Here is an 18568-nt window from a genome sequence, read left to right as displayed (position 1 = left end):
GTCTATTGCTGCTCCCGAGCCTACCTATGTCGGCTTTTCAACAAAGAATATTAAGAGAACAAAGTGAATTAAGTAATATAAGCAAATTAAAAACTTGTAAAAAAAAAAAAAGCATGTTCTATCTGAATAATAAAGGTTTGTTTTTGACTGCCCCTTTAAATGAAGTACAATTTACTAGAATGAAAAAAAGTTTTAACAGGTAATTAAACCTGGTGCTTCCATCTCTAATAAATAGAGACAAAAATTAAAATAAGAGGAGACAGGAGATTTTTGTGCACCCAAAACGCCTAAAATTTAACTTTTATCAATAGTTTTAAAGGGACATTCCGGACCAAAATGCACATTGATGAAATATACCTTTGAAAAGAAACATATTTGTAATATAAATGTATTGGCAAAAATGCTTCTAGTAAAAGTTATCACTGTTTTAGTGTTAACATTTTCTCTGCACGTGCATGTGAAGCTATCTAGATATTCTTAGTGCTCCAGCATTGTAAATACTGCAGCTGCTCAGAGCACAAGTGGGGCTTGTATCATGTCAGCAATTAACAAATTGAGTCATTACCAGATGGAACAAGCACCTTAGGCTCTCTGAGCAACTGCTGTGTTTAAAATGCTGGTGCACGGTGCATACTTACATACACCTTTTAAACAGCTATAGATTGTATTAGAAGCATTTGTGCTAATACATCTATATTACAAAAATGCTTCTATTCAAAACTGAAATGCATTTATGTGAATTCTAATTTTGGCTGGAATGTCCCTTTAACATGTTTATGAATATAAAAAAATCTATCTGATATATAAAGTCACAAAGAAAGAATTATACACATTTATATTTTTAAAAGGTTTATCATTTGGATGCAATAAAAACTCTGTTATTTGAAAATTACCAATGTTTAAGCCTCAGTAATTAAATTAATGCATCCAAACTAATTCAACTCTAAATGTATCAGGACAAATTAATTCTAACTGTAAAGGATATTATTATGTTTTAGGAAATAGATATAACCGAAAATATTCCTGTTGCTAATATTTTCATCTTTTAAAGATGCCTTGAAGCATCTTCATCTTAAGATTTATTGTTAATAAATGTTTATGAAACTGATGAGCGTTGCATGTAGTACTGTGATTACAGCAACCAATTACTGCCATCAAAAATTGGAACATATTATTGTTATTTTCATTGAATCCAGTAAGTCTGCCAATTTAAGTTTGTTGTGGATATGTTGACAGTACATTCTTCATGAGGCATTTTGTTATCAGTTGTACAAAATAAATTTAAATGTTTATTTATATATATATTAAAGGGACAGTAAACACCCCATATAAACTTACTTTATTGAAAAGATCTTATCCTGCTGAGTAGTCCTTAACTTTTCAATTTGCTTCCTCAAATAGTATTGTGTCCCATCTACATTTTAAATATTGAATCCAGACTGTTAGTTATGGCCCCCAAACTCAGCCCCTATGGATAAATCTAGCTTACTGTAGTTATTCATGCCCCTCTTAGATGCGACTCGCAAATCAGTTACTTCTGCAGTTCACGCACTGTTGCGCTTGTGTCATCATTTATCATCACACGCCGACTGCCGAATTTGCGAATGCGCAATCTCCAGGGGGAACTAATAATCCGGAACCATCTGTACACAATTTATTTGTGAACCGCATTTACCACCAGCGCACAAAGAAAATAAAAAAAAAAGGTGTCTGCTGCTGAAAGTGTTCCGTGCACATCCGGTTATGAAGAGAATGGAAAAAAAACAAAATTTATGCTTACCTGATAAATTCCTTTCTCCTGTAGTGTGGTCAGTCCACGGGTCATCATTACTTCTGGGATATTAACTCCTCCCCAACAGGAAGTGCAAGAGGATTCACCCAGCAGAGCTGCTATATAGCTCCTCCCCTCTACGTCACACCCAGTCATTCGACCGAGAACCAACGAGAAAGGAGAAGCCAAAGGGTGCAGTGGTGACTGGAGTATAATTTAAAAATTTTTGACCTGCCATAAAAAACAGGGCGGGCCGTGGACTGACCACACTACAGGAGAAAGGAATTTATCAGGTAAGCATAAATTTTGTTTTCTCCAACATAGGTGTGTCCGGTCCACGGCGTCATCCTTACTTGTGGGATATTCTCTTCCCCAACAGGAAATGGCAAAGAGCCCAGCAAAGCTGGTCACATGATCCCTCCTAGGCTCCGCCTACCCCAGTCATTCTCTTTGCCGTTGTACATCGTGGCGCTTCCTTTCGGATTAGCCACTGCTCCAAGGATTTTCACAAAGGTACTAGGGTCCCTTCTAGCGGTGCTAAGACCAAGGGGCATTGCAGTAGTACCTTACTTGGACGACATTCTGATTCAAGCGTCGTCCCTTCCTCAAGCAAAGGCTCACACGGACATAGTCCTGGCCTTTCTCAGATCTCACGGATGGAAAGTGAACGTGGAAAAGAGTTCTCTATCTCCGTCGACAAGGGTTCCCTTCTTGGGAACAATAATAGACTCCTTAGAAATGAGGATTTTTCTGACAGAGGCCAGAAAAACGAAACTTCTAAACTCTTGTCAAACACTTCATTCCGTTCCTCTTCCTTCCATAGCGCAGTGCATGGAAGTAATAGGTTTGATGGTAGCGGCAATGGACATAGTTCCTTTTGCGCGCATTCATCTAAGACCATTACAACTGTGCATGCTCAGTCAGTGGAATGGGGACTATACAGACTTGTCTCCGAAGATACAAGTAAATCAGAGGACCAGAGACTCACTCCGTTGGTGGCTGTCCCTGGACAACCTGTCACAAGGAATGACCTTCCGCAGACCAGAGTGGGTCATTGTCACGACCGACGCCAGTCTGATGGGCTGGGGAGCGGTCTGGGGATCCCTGAAAGCTCAGGGTCTTTGGTCTCGGGAAGAATCTCTTCTACCGATAAATATTCTGGAACTGAGAGCGATATTCAATGCTCTCAAGGCTTGGCCTCAGCTAGCAAAGGCCAAGTTCATACGGTTTCAATCAGACAACATGACGACTGTTGCGTACATCAACCATCAGGGGGGAACAAGGAGTTCCCTGGCGATGGAAGAAGTGACCAAAATCATTCAATGGGCGGAGACTCACTCCTGCCACCTGTCTGCAATCCACATCCCAGGAGTGGAAAATTGGGAAGCGGATTTTCTGAGTCGTCAGACATTACATCCGGGGGAGTGGGAACTCCATCCGGAAATCTTTGCCCAAATTACTCAACTGTGGGGCATTCCAGACATGGATCTGATGGCCTCTCGTCAGAACTTCAAGGTTCCTTGCTACGGGTCCAGATCCAGGGATCCCAAGGCAACTCTAGTAGATGCACTAGTAGCACCTTGGACCTTCAAACTAGCTTATGTATTCCCGCCGTTTCCTCTCATCCCCAGGCTGGTAGCCAGGATCCATCAGGAGAGGGCGTCGGTGATCTTGATAGCTCCTGCGTGGCCACGCAGGACTTGGTATGCAGATCTGGTGAATATGTCATCGGCTCCACCATGGAAGCTACCTTTGAGACGAGACCTTCTTGTTCAAGGTCCGTTCGAACATCCGAATCTGGTCTCACTCCAGCTGACTGCTTGGAGATTGAACGCTTGATCTTATCAAAACGAGGGTTCTCAGATTCTGTTATTGATACTCTTGTCCAGGCCAGAAAGCCTGTAACTAGAAAAATTTACCACAAAATATGGAAAAAATATATCTGTTGGTGTGAATCTAAAGGATTCCCTTGGGACAAGGTAAAGATTCCTAAGATTCTATCCTTTCTTCAAGAAGGATTGGAGAAAGGATTATCTGCAAGTTCCTTGAAGGGACAGATTTCTGCCTTGTCTGTGTTACTCCACAAAAAGCTGGCAGCTGTGCCAGATGTTCAAGCCTTTGTTCAGGCTCTGGTTAGAATCAAGCCTGTTTACAAACCTTTGACTCCTCCTTGGAGTCTCAACTTAGTTCTTTCAGTTCTTCAGGGGGTTCCGTTTGAACCCTTACATTCCGTTGATATTAAGTTATTATCTTGGAAAGTTTTGTTTTTGGTTGCAATTTCTTCTGCCAGAAGAGTTTCAGAATTATCTGCTCTGCAGTGTTCTCCTCCTTATCTGGTGTTCCATGCAGATAAGGTGGTTTTACGTACTAAACCTGGTTTTCTTCCAAAAGTTGTTTCTAACAAAAACATTAACCAGGAGATAGTCGTGCCTTCTTTGTGTCCGAAACCAGTTTCGAAGAAGGAACGTTTGTTGCACAATTTGGATGTTGTTCGCGCTCTAAAATTCTATTTAGATGCTACAAAGGATTTTAGACAAACATCTTCCTTGTTTGTTGTTTATTCTGGTAAAAGGAGAGGTCAAAAAGCAACTTCTACCTCTCTCTCTTTTTGGATTAAAAGCATCATCAGATTGGCTTACGAGACTGCCGGACGGCAGCCTCCTGAAAGAATCACAGCTCATTCCACTAGAGCTGTGGCTTCCACATGGGCCTTCAAGAACGAGGCTTCTGTTGATCAGATATGTAGGGCAGCGACTTGGTCTTCACTGCACACTTTTACCAAATTTTACAAGTTTGATACTTTTGCTTCTTCTGAGGCTGTTTTTGGGAGAAAGGTTTTGCAAGCCGTGGTGCCTTCCATTTAGGTGACCTGATTTGCTCCCTCCCTTCATCCGTGTCCTAAAGCTTTGGTATTGGTTCCCACAAGTAAGGATGACGCCGTGGACCGGACACACCTATGTTGGAGAAAACAGAATTTATGTTTACCTGATAAATTACTTTCTCCAACGGTGTGTCCGGTCCACGGCCCGCCCTGGTTTTTTAATCAGGTCTGATAATTTATTTTCTTTAACTACAGTCACCACGGTATCATATGGTTTCTCCTATGCAAATATTCCTCCTTAACGTCGGTCGAATGACTGGGGTAGGCGGAGCCTAGGAGGGATCATGTGACCAGCTTTGCTGGGCTCTTTGCCATTTCCTGTTGGGGAAGAGAATATCCCACAAGTAAGGATGACGCCGTGGACCGGACACACCGTTGGAGAAAGTAATTTATCAGGTAAACATAAATTCTGTTTTCTCCTATTAAGTGTGGTCAGTCCACGGGTCATCATTACTTCTGGGATACCAATACCAAAGCTAAAGTACACGGATGACGGGAGGGACAGGCAGGCTCTTTATACGGAAGGAACCACTGCCTGAAGAACCTTTCTCCCAAAAACAGCCTCCGAAAAAGCAAAAGTGTCAAATTTGTAAAATTTGGAAAAAGTATGAAGAGAAGACCAAGTTGCAGCCTTGCAAATCTGTTCAACAGAAGCCTCATTCTTAAAGGCCCAAGTGGAAGCCACAGCTCTAGTAGAATGAGCTGTAATTCTTTCAGGAGGCTGCTGTCCAGCAGTCTCATAGGCTACACGTATTATGCTACGAAGCCAAAAAGAGAGAGAGGTAGCCGAAGCTTTTTGACCTCTCCTCTGACCAGAATAAACGACAAACAGGGCAGACGTTTGTCGAAAATCCTTAGTTGCCTGTAGATAAAATTTCAGGGCATTGACTACATCTAGATTGTGTAGAAGACGTTCCTTCTTCGAAGAAGGATTAGGACACAAAGATGGAACAACAATCTCTTGATTGATATTCCTGTTAGTGACCACCTTAGGTAAGAACCCAGGTTTAGTACGCAGAACTACCTTGTCTGAATGAAAAATCAGATAAGGAGAATCACAATGTAAGGCAGATAACTCAGAGACTCTTCGAGCCGAGGAAATAGCCATTAAAAACAAAACTTTCCAAGATAACAGCTTGATATCAATGGAATGAAGGGGTTCAAACGGAACACCCTGTAAAACATTAAGAACTAAGTTCAAACTCCATGGTGGAGCAACAGTTTTAAACACAGGCTTGATCCTAGCTAAAGCCTGACAAAAAGCTTGAACGTCCAGAACCTCTGACAGACGTTTGTGTAAAAGAATGGACAGAGCTGAAATCTGTCCCTTTAAGGAACTAGCGGATAAACCCTTTTCTAAACCTTCTTGTAGAAAAGACAATATCCTAGGAATCCTAACCTTACTCCATGAGTAACTCTTGGATTCGCACTAATATAAGTATTTACGCCATAGTTTATGGTAAATCTTTTTGGTAACAGGCTTCCTAGCCTGTATTAAGGTATCAATTACTGACTCAGAAAACCCACGTTTTGATAAAATCAAGCGTTCAATTTCCAAGCAGTCAGCTTCAGAGAAATTAGATTTTGATGTTTGAAGGGACCCTGGATCAGAAGGTCCTGTCTCAGAGGCAGAGACCAAGGTGTACAGGATGACATGTCCACTAGATCTGCATACCAAGTCCTGCGTGGCCATGCAGGCGCTATTAGAATCACTGATGCTCTCTCCTGTTTGATTCTGGCAATCAATCGAGGAAGCATCGGGAAGGGTGGAAACACATAAGCCATCCCGAAGGTCCAAGGTGCTGTCAAAGCATCTATCAGAACCGCTCCCGGATCCTTGGATCTGGACCCGTAACGAGGAAGCTTGGCGTTCTGTCGAGACGCCATGAGATCTATCTCTGGTTTGCCCCAACGTCGAAGAATTTGGGCAAAAACCTCTGGGTGAAGTTCCCACTCCCCCGGATGAAAAGTCTGACGACTTAGGAAATCCGCCTCCCAGTTCTCCACTCCCGGGATGTGGATTGCTGACAGGTGGCAAGAGTGAGACTCTGCCCAGCGAATTATCTTTGATACTTCCATCATTGCTAGGGAGCTTCTTGTCCCTCCCTGATGGTTGATGTAAGCTACAGTCGTGATGTTGTCCGACTGAAACCTGATGAACCCCCGAGTTGTTAACTGGGGCCAAGCCAGAAGGGCATTGAGAACTGCTCTCAATTCCAGAATGTTTATTGGCAGGAGACTCTCCTCCTGATTCCATTGTCCCTGAGCCTTCAGAGAATTTCAGACAGCACCCCAACCTAGTAGGCTGGCGTCTGTTGTTACAATTGTCCAGTCTGGCCTGCTGAATGGCATCCCCCTGGACAGATGTGGCCGAGAAAGCCACCATAGAAGAGAATTTCTGGTCTCTTGATCCAGATTCAGAGTAGGGGACAAGTCTGAGTAATCCCCATTCCACTGACTTAGCATGCACAATTGCAGCAGTCTGAGATGTAGACGTGCAAAGGGTACTATGTCCATTGCCGCTACCATTAAGCCGATAACCTCCATGCATTGAGCTACTGACGGGTGTTGAATGGAATGAAGGACACGGCATGCATTTTGAAGCTTTGTTAACCTGTCTTCTGTCAGGTAAATCTTCATTTCTACAGAATCTATAAGAGTCCCCAAGAAGGGAACTCTTGTGAGTGGAAAGAGAGAACTCTTCTTTTCGTTCACCTTCCATCCATGCGACCTTAGAAATGCCAGTACTAACTCTGTATGAGACTTGGCAGTTTGAAAGCTTGAAGCTTGTATCAGAATGTCGTCTAGGTAAGGAGCTACCGAAATTCCTCGCGGTCTTAGTACCGCCAGAAGAACACCCAGAACCTTTGTGAAGATTCTTGGAGCCGTAGCCAATCCGAATGGAAGAGCTACAAACTGGTAATGCCTGTCTAGGAAGGCAAACCTTAGATACCGGTAATGATCTTTGTGAATCGGTATGTGAAGGTAAGCATCCTTTAAATCCACTGTGGTCATGTACTGACCCTTTTGGATCATGGGTAAGATTGTCCGAATAGTTTCCATCTTGAACGATGGAACTCTTAGGAATTTGTTTAGGATCTTTAAATCCAATATTGGTCTGAAGGTTCCCTCTTTTTTGGGAACCACAAACAGATTTGAGTAAAACCCTTGTCCTTGTTCCGACCGCGGAACCGGATGGATCACTCCCATTAGTAAAAGATCTTGTACACAGCGTAGAAACGCCTCTTTCTTTATTTGGTTTGTTGACAACCTTGACAGATGAAATCTCCCTTTTGGGGGAGAGGATTTGAAGTCCAGAAGATATCCCTGAGATATGATCTCTAACGCCCAGGGATCCTGGACATCTCTTGCCCAAGCCTGGGCGAAGAGAGAAAGTCTGCCCCCCACTAGATCCGTTTCCGGATCGGGGGCCCTCAATTCATGCTGTCTTAGGGGCAGCAGCAGGTTTCCTGGCCTGCTTGCCCTTGTTCCAGGACTGGTTAGGTCTCCAGCCTTGTCTGTAGCGAGCAACAGCTCCTTCCTGTTTTGGTGCAGAGGAAGTTGATGCTGCTCCTGCTTTGAAATTACGAAAGGAACGAAAATTAGATTGTCTAGCCTTAGGTTTGGCTCTGTCTTGAGGCAGGGCATGGCCTTTACCTCCTGTAATGTCAGCGATAATTTCTTTCAACCCGGGCCCGAATAAGGTCTGCCCTTTGAAAGGTATGTTAAGTAATTTAGATTTAGAAGTAACGTCAGCTGACCAGGATTTTAGCCACAGTGCTCTGCGTGCCTGAATGGCGAATCCGGAATTCTTAGCCGTAAGTTTAGTTAAATGTACTACGGCATCCGAAATAAATGAATTAGCTAGCTTAAGTGTCTTAAGCTTGTTTGAAATCTCATCTATAGTTATTGAGTCAAGAGTCTCTTCCAGGGACTCGGACCAAAAAGCGGCCGCGGCCGTGACAGACGCAATACATGCAAGGGGTTGCAATATAAAACCTTGTTGAACAAACATTTTCTTAAGGAAACCCTCTAATTTTTTATCCATTGGATCTGAAAAGGCACAGCTATCCTCCACCGGGATAGTGGTACGCTTAGCCAGAGTAGAAACCGCTCCCTCCACCTTAGGGACCGTCTGCCATAAGTCCCGTGTGGTGGCGTCTATTGGAAACATTTTTCTAAACACAGGAGGGGGGGAAAAAGGTACACCGGGCCTATCCCACTCCTTAGTAATTATCTCTGTAAGCCTCTTAGGTATAGGAAATACGTCAGTACTCGCCGGTACCGCATAGTATCTATCCAGCCTACATAATTTCTCTGGGATTGCAACGGTGTTACAATCATTTAGAGCTGCTAATACCTCCCCTAACAGTACACGGAGGTTTTCGAGTTTAAACTTAAAATTAGAAATGTCTTAATCCATTCTATTGGGATCAGAACCGTCACCTGCTGATTGAAGCTCTCCGTCCTCATGTTCAGCATACTGTGACGCAGTATCAGACATGGCCCTATTATCAACAGCGCACTCTGTTCTCACCCCAGAGTGATCACGCTTACCTATTAGTTCTGGTAATTTAGCCAAAACTTCAGTCATAACATTAGCCATATCCTGTAATGTGATTTGTAATGGCCGCCCTGATGTACTCGGCGCCACAATATCACGCACCTCCCGAGCGGGAGATGCAGGTACTGACACGTGAGGTGAGTTAGTCGGCATAACTCTCCCCTCGTTGTTTGGTGAAATATATTCAATTTGTACAGATTGACTTTTATTTAAAGTAGCATCAATGCAATTAGTACATAAATTTCTATTGGGCTCCACTTTGGCTTTAGCACATATAGCACAGAGATATTCCTCTGAATCAGACATGTTTAACACACTAGCAAATAAACTAGCAACTTGGAAATACTTTCAAAGTAATTTACAAATAATATGAAAGTGTACTGTGCCTTTAAGAAGCACAGAAAAAGTTATGACAGTTGAGAAATAATAAACTGAGAAACTATAACATCAAATCTTTTCCGGTAAAAACACAATTTTAGCAAAGGATTGCCCCCATTAGTAATGGATAACTAACCCTGATAGCAGAAAAAAAGTACAGAAATAAACGTTTTTTTATCACAGTCAGCTACAATCTCACAGCTCTGCTGTGAGTGATTACCTCCCTCAAAATAAGTTTTGAAGACCCCTGAGCTCTGTAGAGACGAACCGGATCATGCAGGGAAGACAAGAGACTTCTGACTGAATTTTTTGATGCGTAGCAAAAGCGCCAAAATAGGCCCCTCCCCCTCACACACAACAGTGAGGGAGATCAGTAAACTGTCTTAAATTAAATAAAACGACTGCCAAGTGGAAAAAAAAAAACTGTGCCCAAAACATTTTTTTTCACCCAGTACCTCAGAAAATTAAACGATTTAACATGCCAGCAAAAACGTTTAACATCAAATAAATGAAATGTCATTAGAAAGCCTGTTGCTAGTCACTGCAAATTAGGCTAAAGTCTTATGCATACAGTATTATCCCAGTGAAGTGCCATTCCCCAGAATACTGAAGTGTAAATATACATACGTGACAGCCTGATACCAGTTGCTACTACTGCATTTAAGGCTGAATTTACATTATATCGGTATAGCAGAATTTTCTCAGTCAATTCCATTGTCAGAAAATAATATGCTGCTACATACCTCTTTGCAGATTAACCTGCCCGCTGTCCCCTGATCTGAAGTTTACCTCACTCCTCAGATGGCCGAGAACAGCAATATGATCTTAACTACGCCGGCTAAAATCATACAAAAAACTCAGGTAGATTCTTCTTCAAATTCTACCAGAGAAGGAACAACACACTCCGGTGCTGTTATAAAATAACAAACTTTTGATTGAAGGTATAAAACTAAGTATAATCACCACAGTCCTCTCACACATCCTATCTATTCGTTGGGTGCAAGAGAATGACTGGGAATGGCAGTTAGGGGAGGAGCTATATAGCAGCTCTGCTGGGTGAATCCTCTTGCACTTCCTGTTGGGGAGGAGTTAATATCCCAGAAGTAATGATGACCCGTGGACTGACCACACTTAACAGGAGAAAAGTGCGCATGCGCATCGCATTAACAGTTACGTCGATATGTCATCTTCACTGCGTGATGACAGATTGGAACGGATCGTGAGCGAGCAGAGCTTTTGAAAATAAAATATAGACAGGGTGAAGGGAGGAGGAGTTAAGGGGCCATTTTGGAGTGAAAGATAGAGATGGTAACGATAACGATTCTGACAGCTGATGATGTTATTCACTATTGGGGGTATGTGTAAATTGTTTCATTGGTTATGTTGTTTATGAACAAATCGACTTGTTAGTGGTATTTACTGTCCCTTTAAATATATTGTATTATGTCGACACATTGAGTAAAAGTCACACACCTGCTATATATTTTGATTACACAAGATGCAAGTCAGTAATCACACAAGCTATACATCGTAAGATGGATTCCCCTCTAGCCCCAAAAAATGTGTTTTACAAACAAAACTATTCTTTTCCTTTCATTTCCAAGTTAAGCGAATTGGTAGCTGATCAGACTGACTAAACAAGGGATGGAGAAATGTAAGAATTAGTTGATAAAATAATTTTTTTGTATGAGAATTTTTTTTATATATTTTTATATATTTAGAAAGACAAACACATTTGTAAGCACACACAAAAACTGTGTATACACATACATTAGTAATAAAAATATTAAGAGTATTTTTATATATATATACTAGGCGATAAGTAGGCTGACCATATTGCCGCTTTAAAAAGGGACACATATGAAAAATACATATGTCAGAGCTGTTTTCAGGGCTGTTTAAAGAAATGGTTTTGTATAAGAACCCTCACATATGTATTTTTCATATGTGTTCCTTCTTAAAGCGGCAATATGGTCAGCCTAGCGATAAGCCTGCCGAGAGAGCAGTCTATTTTAAAAAAAAAAGCTACAAACCCCAAAGATAAAATTACACAAAATTAAAAATGTAAAATTACAGAAAATAATAAACAAAGCTATCCAAAATAAAAAAATTAAACCTAAACTAATACCCCTATAAAAATTCCCCCTTAAAAGGGCTTTTGTATGGCATTGCCCTAAGTCAGTGATTTTTAACCTTTTTTTTGCCATGGCACACTTTTTTACATTAAAAAATCCTGTGGCACACCACCATCCCAAAATTTTTAAAAAAATCACACATTGTAGCCTAATACAGCATATATATATACACATACACACAAACAAACACATACTGTCTGTATTGTGCTGTTATGCCATGCCTCCTACAAACTACCCCTGCACTGGGAGTAAAAAACAAGCAAAGTTTAAAAAATATGTCACACTGTTGTCAGTCTGCCGTGGCACACCTGAGGATCTCTCACGGCACACTAGTGTTCCACGGCACACTGGTTGAAAAACACTGCCCTAAGTCACTGGTTTTCAAACCTGTCCTCAGTTCTTCCTAACAGGGCACATTTTGAAGATATCTGAACTGGAGCACAGGTGAAATAATCAGCTGATAACTAAACATGGTTATTTTACCTGCTCTCATCCAAGGTAATCCAGAAAACCTTGACCGTTGGGGAGGCCTGAGGGAAGGTTTGAAAACCAGTTAAACAGCTCTTTTACCTAAACAATTTACCAATTACCCCCTAACAGTAAAAAACCCCAAACCCCTCAAAATATAAAAAAACTAAAGGGGCATTTGTATGGGCTTTTCCCTTAAAGGGGCATTAAGCTCTTTTACTGCCCTTAAAAGGGAAATCAGCTCTTTTCCAGCCCAAAAATCCCTAATCTAAAAAAAAAAGCCACCACAAAAAAAAAAAAAAAAAAGCCTAAAACTAAGCCCCAAATAGCTACTCACCGTTCTTGAAGTCCGGCGGTGAAGGTCTTCTTCCAGGCAGCTCCATCATCTTCTTTCTTCATCTGTAACGAAGGTGGCGCGGAGCAGAGGTGCGGAGCTGTCTTCCCCGATGCGTAGATCCTCAATGGCGGCGGTCTTTGTCGGTGGTGTGGAGGCTCTTCCTTATCCGATGTCCGACGTACACTGAAGATTGAATGCAAGGTACCGCGCATTCAAATTGGGGTACCTTGCATTCCTATTGGCTGAAATTTTCAAATCAGCCAATAGGATTAGAGCTACTGAAATCCTATTGGCTGTTCAAATCAGCCAATAGGGTTTCAGTAGCTCTCATCCTATTGACTGATTTCAAAATTTCAGCCAATAGGAATGCAAGGTACCCCAATAAATATGGGGTACCTTGCATTGAATCTTCAGTGTTCGATGGACGATCGCATGAAGAGGAGCCTCCACGCGGCTGAGGACTGCCGCAGCTGAAGACCGCCACTGAAGACCGCCGCTGAGGATCCGTGCATCGGTGAAGCCAGCTCCGCACCTCCGCTCTGCGCTGCCTTCGCTACGGATGAATATAGAAGATGATGGAGCCGCCAGGAAGAAGACGTTCTCCTTAGTTTTAGGATTTTTTTATTTTTTTTATTTTTAAGATTAGGGGTTTAATGAGCTGTAAAAGAGCTGATTGCCATTTTAAGTGCAGTAAAAGAGCTGAATGCCCTTATAAGGGCAATGCCCATACAAATGCCTCTTTAGGGGGCAATGGGTAGTTTAGTTTTTTTTTTAGTGTTAGTTTTTTTATTTTGGGGGGTTTGGTGGGTGGGGCGTTTTTAGTGTTAGGGGGGACTTAGAATGTTTTAAATGTAAAAGAGCTGTTTAACTTAGGGCAATGCCCTACAAAAGGCCCTTTTAAGGGCTATTGGTAGTATAGTTTAGATTAGGGAGGTGATTTTGGGGGGGGGGGGGCCTTTTTATTTTCATAGGGATTAGTCTTAACTTTTTAAATTTTTGATAATTTTGTTTATTTTTTCTGTAATTTTAGAGTTTTTTTAGTTTTTGTAATTTTAGATTATTTTTTTGTAACTTAATGTTAGGTTTTATTATTTTAAGTGTAATTTAGCATTGGGATTAATTTAGGTGTTGTTAGGTTAGGGGGCTTAATTAAATTATTTATTTGTGTTGTGGGGGGTTGGCGGTATAGGAGTTAATAGGTTAATTATGTTTATTGCAATGTGGGGGTTTGTCGGTTTAGGGGTTAATAGGAGAATTAGGTTTATTGCGATGTGGGGGTTTGACAGTTTAGGAGTTAGTAGCTTAATTTGGTTTATTGTGATGTGGGGGTTTGGCGGTTTAGGGGTTAATAGGTTAATTAGGTTTATTGCGATGTGGGGGGTTGGCGGTTTAGTGGTTAGTATTTTAATTATGTTATTTGCGGATTAGGGGTTAATTACTTTATTATTTTCTTCATAAATGGAAAGAGTCCACAGCTGCATTTATTACTTTTTGGAAAAAAGAACATGGCCACCAGGAGGAGGCAAAGACACACCAGCCAAAGTCTTAAATACACCTCCCACTTCCCTCATCCCCCAGTCATTCTTTGCCTTTCGTCCCAGGAGGTTGGCAGAGAAGTGTCAGAAGTTTGTCTCTTATGGAGGGTAGTACTCTTCGGCATGGGACAGGAGTTTTAAGTAATCCTATCAGTCTCTCAGTGATGGCTTGGATGAAAGTTAGAGTCCGGAGATACAGGGAGAGTCTTTCTGCTAAACCATCCTGACTAAAAGCTTCACAAGCAATCGGCGTTGTCGAACTTCGCTTCGCTGCCTGCTTCTTTCTCTCAAGTCCATGGCGGAGGCGCTGCTACTATCAGTTACACTTGAAGGGCCTTGTTCCTGTTCCACGGCGTAGATTCCGTTAAGATCATTTCATTTTACTTTATCAGAATGTACTGTAACTCATTTGTTTCCTGTAAGGGCTATCTTGTGGGACTTATAAAAAAATATAAGGTCTCAGTGAGACTCCTTTGGTATCTTGGAATCGAGGGTTAATATCTCCTGAGGGGGATTATTGAACAGGGTTTTTTTTAAACATGTTTGTTATGTGATTCAATCTGCTTATATGTAGTGTTAACTGGGCTCCTGGCTTGGAACATAAAGGCCTTTGTAAGGGATGCAACCTTATGGTTGGGCGCGCTTTTTTTGGACTTTATGGTTCACCTTGTGACTGGGCGTGTTTACGATCTGGTCTTCCATTTCCGCATTCCTGACCGTGTGGTGACGGAAAAATTCTGGTCTGCCAGTGTCTGGTTCATAGGAGGTGGTGAGTGCACCAGCCATTGTGGGTGTCAGGTTCCATTTTGATTTTGTTTTCTTATAGTCCATATTATTATATTCTCTATCCAGTTATGGAGGATTCTGATGCTGAGACTTTCAGATTCAGATTATTCGACTTGTGAAGAATGCGAATTGGCCCCGTTGACACATGTCAATCAGTTATGTTCTGTATGCCGTACTAGAGCACCTTTTTCTTCGGGCTCGGGGAATCAAGGGACCGCTGAGCCATCCACCTCTGGGGGTTCTTTCCTTCCCTACCACTCCCTACTACTACACATGCGGGTAACCCAGATTATGTTTATCCCTCCTTGCAGGGCAGCTTTTTCCCCCCCGGAGGTCGCAGCACGTTTTCGCTTTCACATATTTTTGGCGATTATGCGTCTGCCAAGTCCAGACGTTTATTTTCCTTTTTTGCTCGTGCCCTATTGTGCCGGGTCTCCCGGCCTTGGGTGGGCCTATGCAGTTCCCTGCGGGTGTAGCTGTCCCTGAATGTTGTGCCTTTCGTTACAGAATAGTGCTCCTTCGCGTTTTACTCAGACACGTTTTTTTAGTTATTAGAGGACCCTATCCTTAACGGATATGGGAATCCGCAGTATTCTGCTTTGAATGGCTCACCTCATTAGACATGAGGGGATGACGTAATCTCCTGATTGTCGATTTATTGAGATCCTTCCCAGTTTTGTTGGAAGATCAGGGTTCCATTTGACTGGTCCTGCAGGTATGCCTGTTCTTCTTGGGCGTTAATCTACGGGTTGCCTTATATTTTCTTTTATCCGGTTAGGATGTCTTTTATTTTTAATTATATGTTTCCTTAGGGAACTTTCTCTGGGATCCATCCTCGCTGTTTACTTCTGCGGAAGTTTGTTACTGGACATGTTAATCCTATGTTTGTCTGTTATTCTCTTCCCCTCTGAGGGAGGATTTAGGCAGCATGACAGTTATGACCCTGTCTGCAGGCTGGTCCTGCTCGGGTTCAGTTCATCTGTCGTAACTTGTTCAGACACGTGGCGCCTGTTCTGCCTGGCTGGGCCGGTTGAGGCGCCGAGTGCTTACTTTATTATCAGTCCTTATTTAGCCTTCAAACTGGTTGACTGGGTCAGTGGAGTTCCACTGCGTCACTCTCTTTTCCTTCTGATACTCTTGGGACCAAGTGTGTGCTTCCTCACGTGAGAGGATTGGGGGCTTAGCGCGTCCTTACTGCTGTCTTGGGCGGTTTGACCTTTCTGAGGCTCTGGGAAATTGTCCTTTCAGACTTGTTCCTTCCATGGTCCTTTTGGGGACAGGTTTTCCCTTCGGGAGATGGTTGATTTTGAGGACATTGGGGTCTCCTTTGGGCTCTGCTTAGGGTTCTTCCCCAAAGCTGGGGATGATCCGCATCTATTCCTCATATTGGAGGTGATGTGGAGACAAGCCTTGCTCGAGTGACTGTCCTCGAGGTATCCCCTTGCTTTGGACGTCTTGTGGCGGTTCGAACACCTATGGGCTCTAGTGTCTTGGTTCGAGATGCCTTAGCTCCTTTGGGGTGTTTGACTTCTGCAAGGGGTGGTCTCTTCCTTGGGTCAGGACTTGCAAGGTGTTCTCGTTATCTGGGCTATTCTGGATATTAAATTGATATATATCAGACGGGGTGTTTGAGTTTCTTGGATATTGTTGTTTTTAAACAATTGGGGGCTCAGATCTGTTATCGCCCTGATTCTTCCGGTTGCTGAGGCTTTTGCTCAGCGTTTTCCCTTGTGGTTCCTGTTGCGGTTTCTTACCGGACTTTGCAGAATTTAGGGCGGGTTTGGGGCTCTCCACTTCCAGGGAACTTGGGCTATGACCTTTGGTCTGGCTAGATGACCTGGTCACAGTTGGCCAGGTTTTCTGAGGCAGATGCTCTTGGGGCTTGCCTTATGTTTATTGAACGGTTTCCCTTGGATAGTTTGCTGAGGTAACCTGATGACTTTGCGGTTCTGCAGGCAAAGGGTTTGCAGAGTATCTGCTGCAGCTATTGCACCTTGTCTGTGTGATAGCAGACTAATTTCTAAGGGGATTCCTTCCAAGTTCATCTACGTTGGAGATTGATCTCTTGTTCAGCCTATGGCCTTGTGTCCTGTGGGCAGGTGCTCTGTATTTAATGGCCCCTTTTTCTTAGGGAGGCTTGTTCTCCTCCTTATGGAGGTGTGGTCCTTGTCTTAGGACTTCTCCTGGATTCAGGAGGTGGAACAGAGGACTTAACCTATGTTGAAGAGTACATGCTCTCTGGGTTGTTCTGTTCTATCTGGAGTCTTGCTGGCTCTGTGTTGGGCCTTTTTTTGCTAGATTCTTCGGCCTTGTTGACTGTCTCTAAGGAGTTTCTGGTGGGCACCCGAGCCCCGTTGGAATGGCTGGGGCCATTCTTCTGCTCTTTTGTGAGCTGGTGGGGGGGTTCTTTTGTTCCCCTGTTTTCATACCTGCCGCAGCTTGGGCTGGGCCGGCTGGGAGTAGGTTCTGAGATTGTTGTTCATCTTCAGGGGTGCAGTGGGCCTTGTTGAGGTTCTGTGTTTCTCCCTTTTTGAGAACCTATGTGTCGGTCTGGCGGTTTGGATTGCCTGGAGTGTGCTCTCTGTCTTGGAGTTTTTGCAATCTGATGTCTTGTTTGGATGCTTTTTACTTCTCAGCAAGCATTTCTTTCTGTGTCACCCTGATGATGACTGAGTGTTCTTGACTCAGGTGTTTACCTCGTCTGGGTCTGCTACACATATTATATGTTTGAATACTTCAGTATTCTAAGTTCTGACGTTTTGAGGACTCCGTCTTCAGCTGTCTTTTTAGGGGCTTTCGCATGTTGTTGAGAGGAAATTTTTATCTGTTCCGATGCCCGGTCCTAATCCTTGTGGTTTTTGTTTGGTCTGGGCGTTGCCTCCCATTGTTTGTCAGGACCCATTTGGGTCTTTGTGAGCTGGGCTCATTCTGAGAGTTCTTCTTTTATGGAATTTGTGGTGACCTTTCGGTTTTCCTTTGTTTCTCCTTGCCCTATCCCTTTGGGAATTTTGTGTGGTTGGGGACCGACTGCTGGGCGACGGTGTCTCCTAGAGGACTGTTGGCTCAGTTGAGTCTGATTTTGCGATCTCTAGCTAGGCTTCTGGACTATCTGCGGATCAGTGTCCTTGGGGCCTTTTCTTTTCAATGTTTCTCGGCTTCGGACGAAGCAGGGTTTTGTTGGGTGGGGAGCTGTGGACTTCCATCTGAAGAAAATAAAATTATCAGGTATAATTGAAGTTTTTCTTCATAAATGGAAAGAGTCCACAGCTGAATTCATTACCCTAGCAGCTGTGGGTAAAGCCCGATGTACTGTAATTCCCCCATGTACACTATTTCTTTTGCCTGTGCCTGGGGGGGTTCAAGGAAGGCGCCCCACCAATCTTCTGGCATCCAGCCCAAATGAACCTTGGTAAATGAGGTTTACAAGGGAGGCTTCACTCTCCTTGAAACCCCAGGTGGAGGCAAAAAAGATAGTGAAGATGGGGGAATTACTGTTCATGTTATATGTTTGATGCGGTGACTCGATGCACTCTGAGGGGATTTATGATCCTGCATCGGGCTTTACCCACAGCCACTTGGGTAATGTCCATTTTACCCAGGTAATCCTAGGATTATGGATTTCTGACTTTACCCGTAACATATATTTAATACACACACACACTGACACACATTATATATACATACACACACTAATAATATATATATATAAAAAA

This window comes from Bombina bombina, chromosome 11, assembly GCF_027579735.1.
Source record: "Bombina bombina isolate aBomBom1 chromosome 11, aBomBom1.pri, whole genome shotgun sequence".
Taxonomy (NCBI): domain Eukaryota; kingdom Metazoa; phylum Chordata; class Amphibia; order Anura; family Bombinatoridae; genus Bombina; species Bombina bombina.
This window is presented reverse-complemented; position numbering follows the sequence as displayed.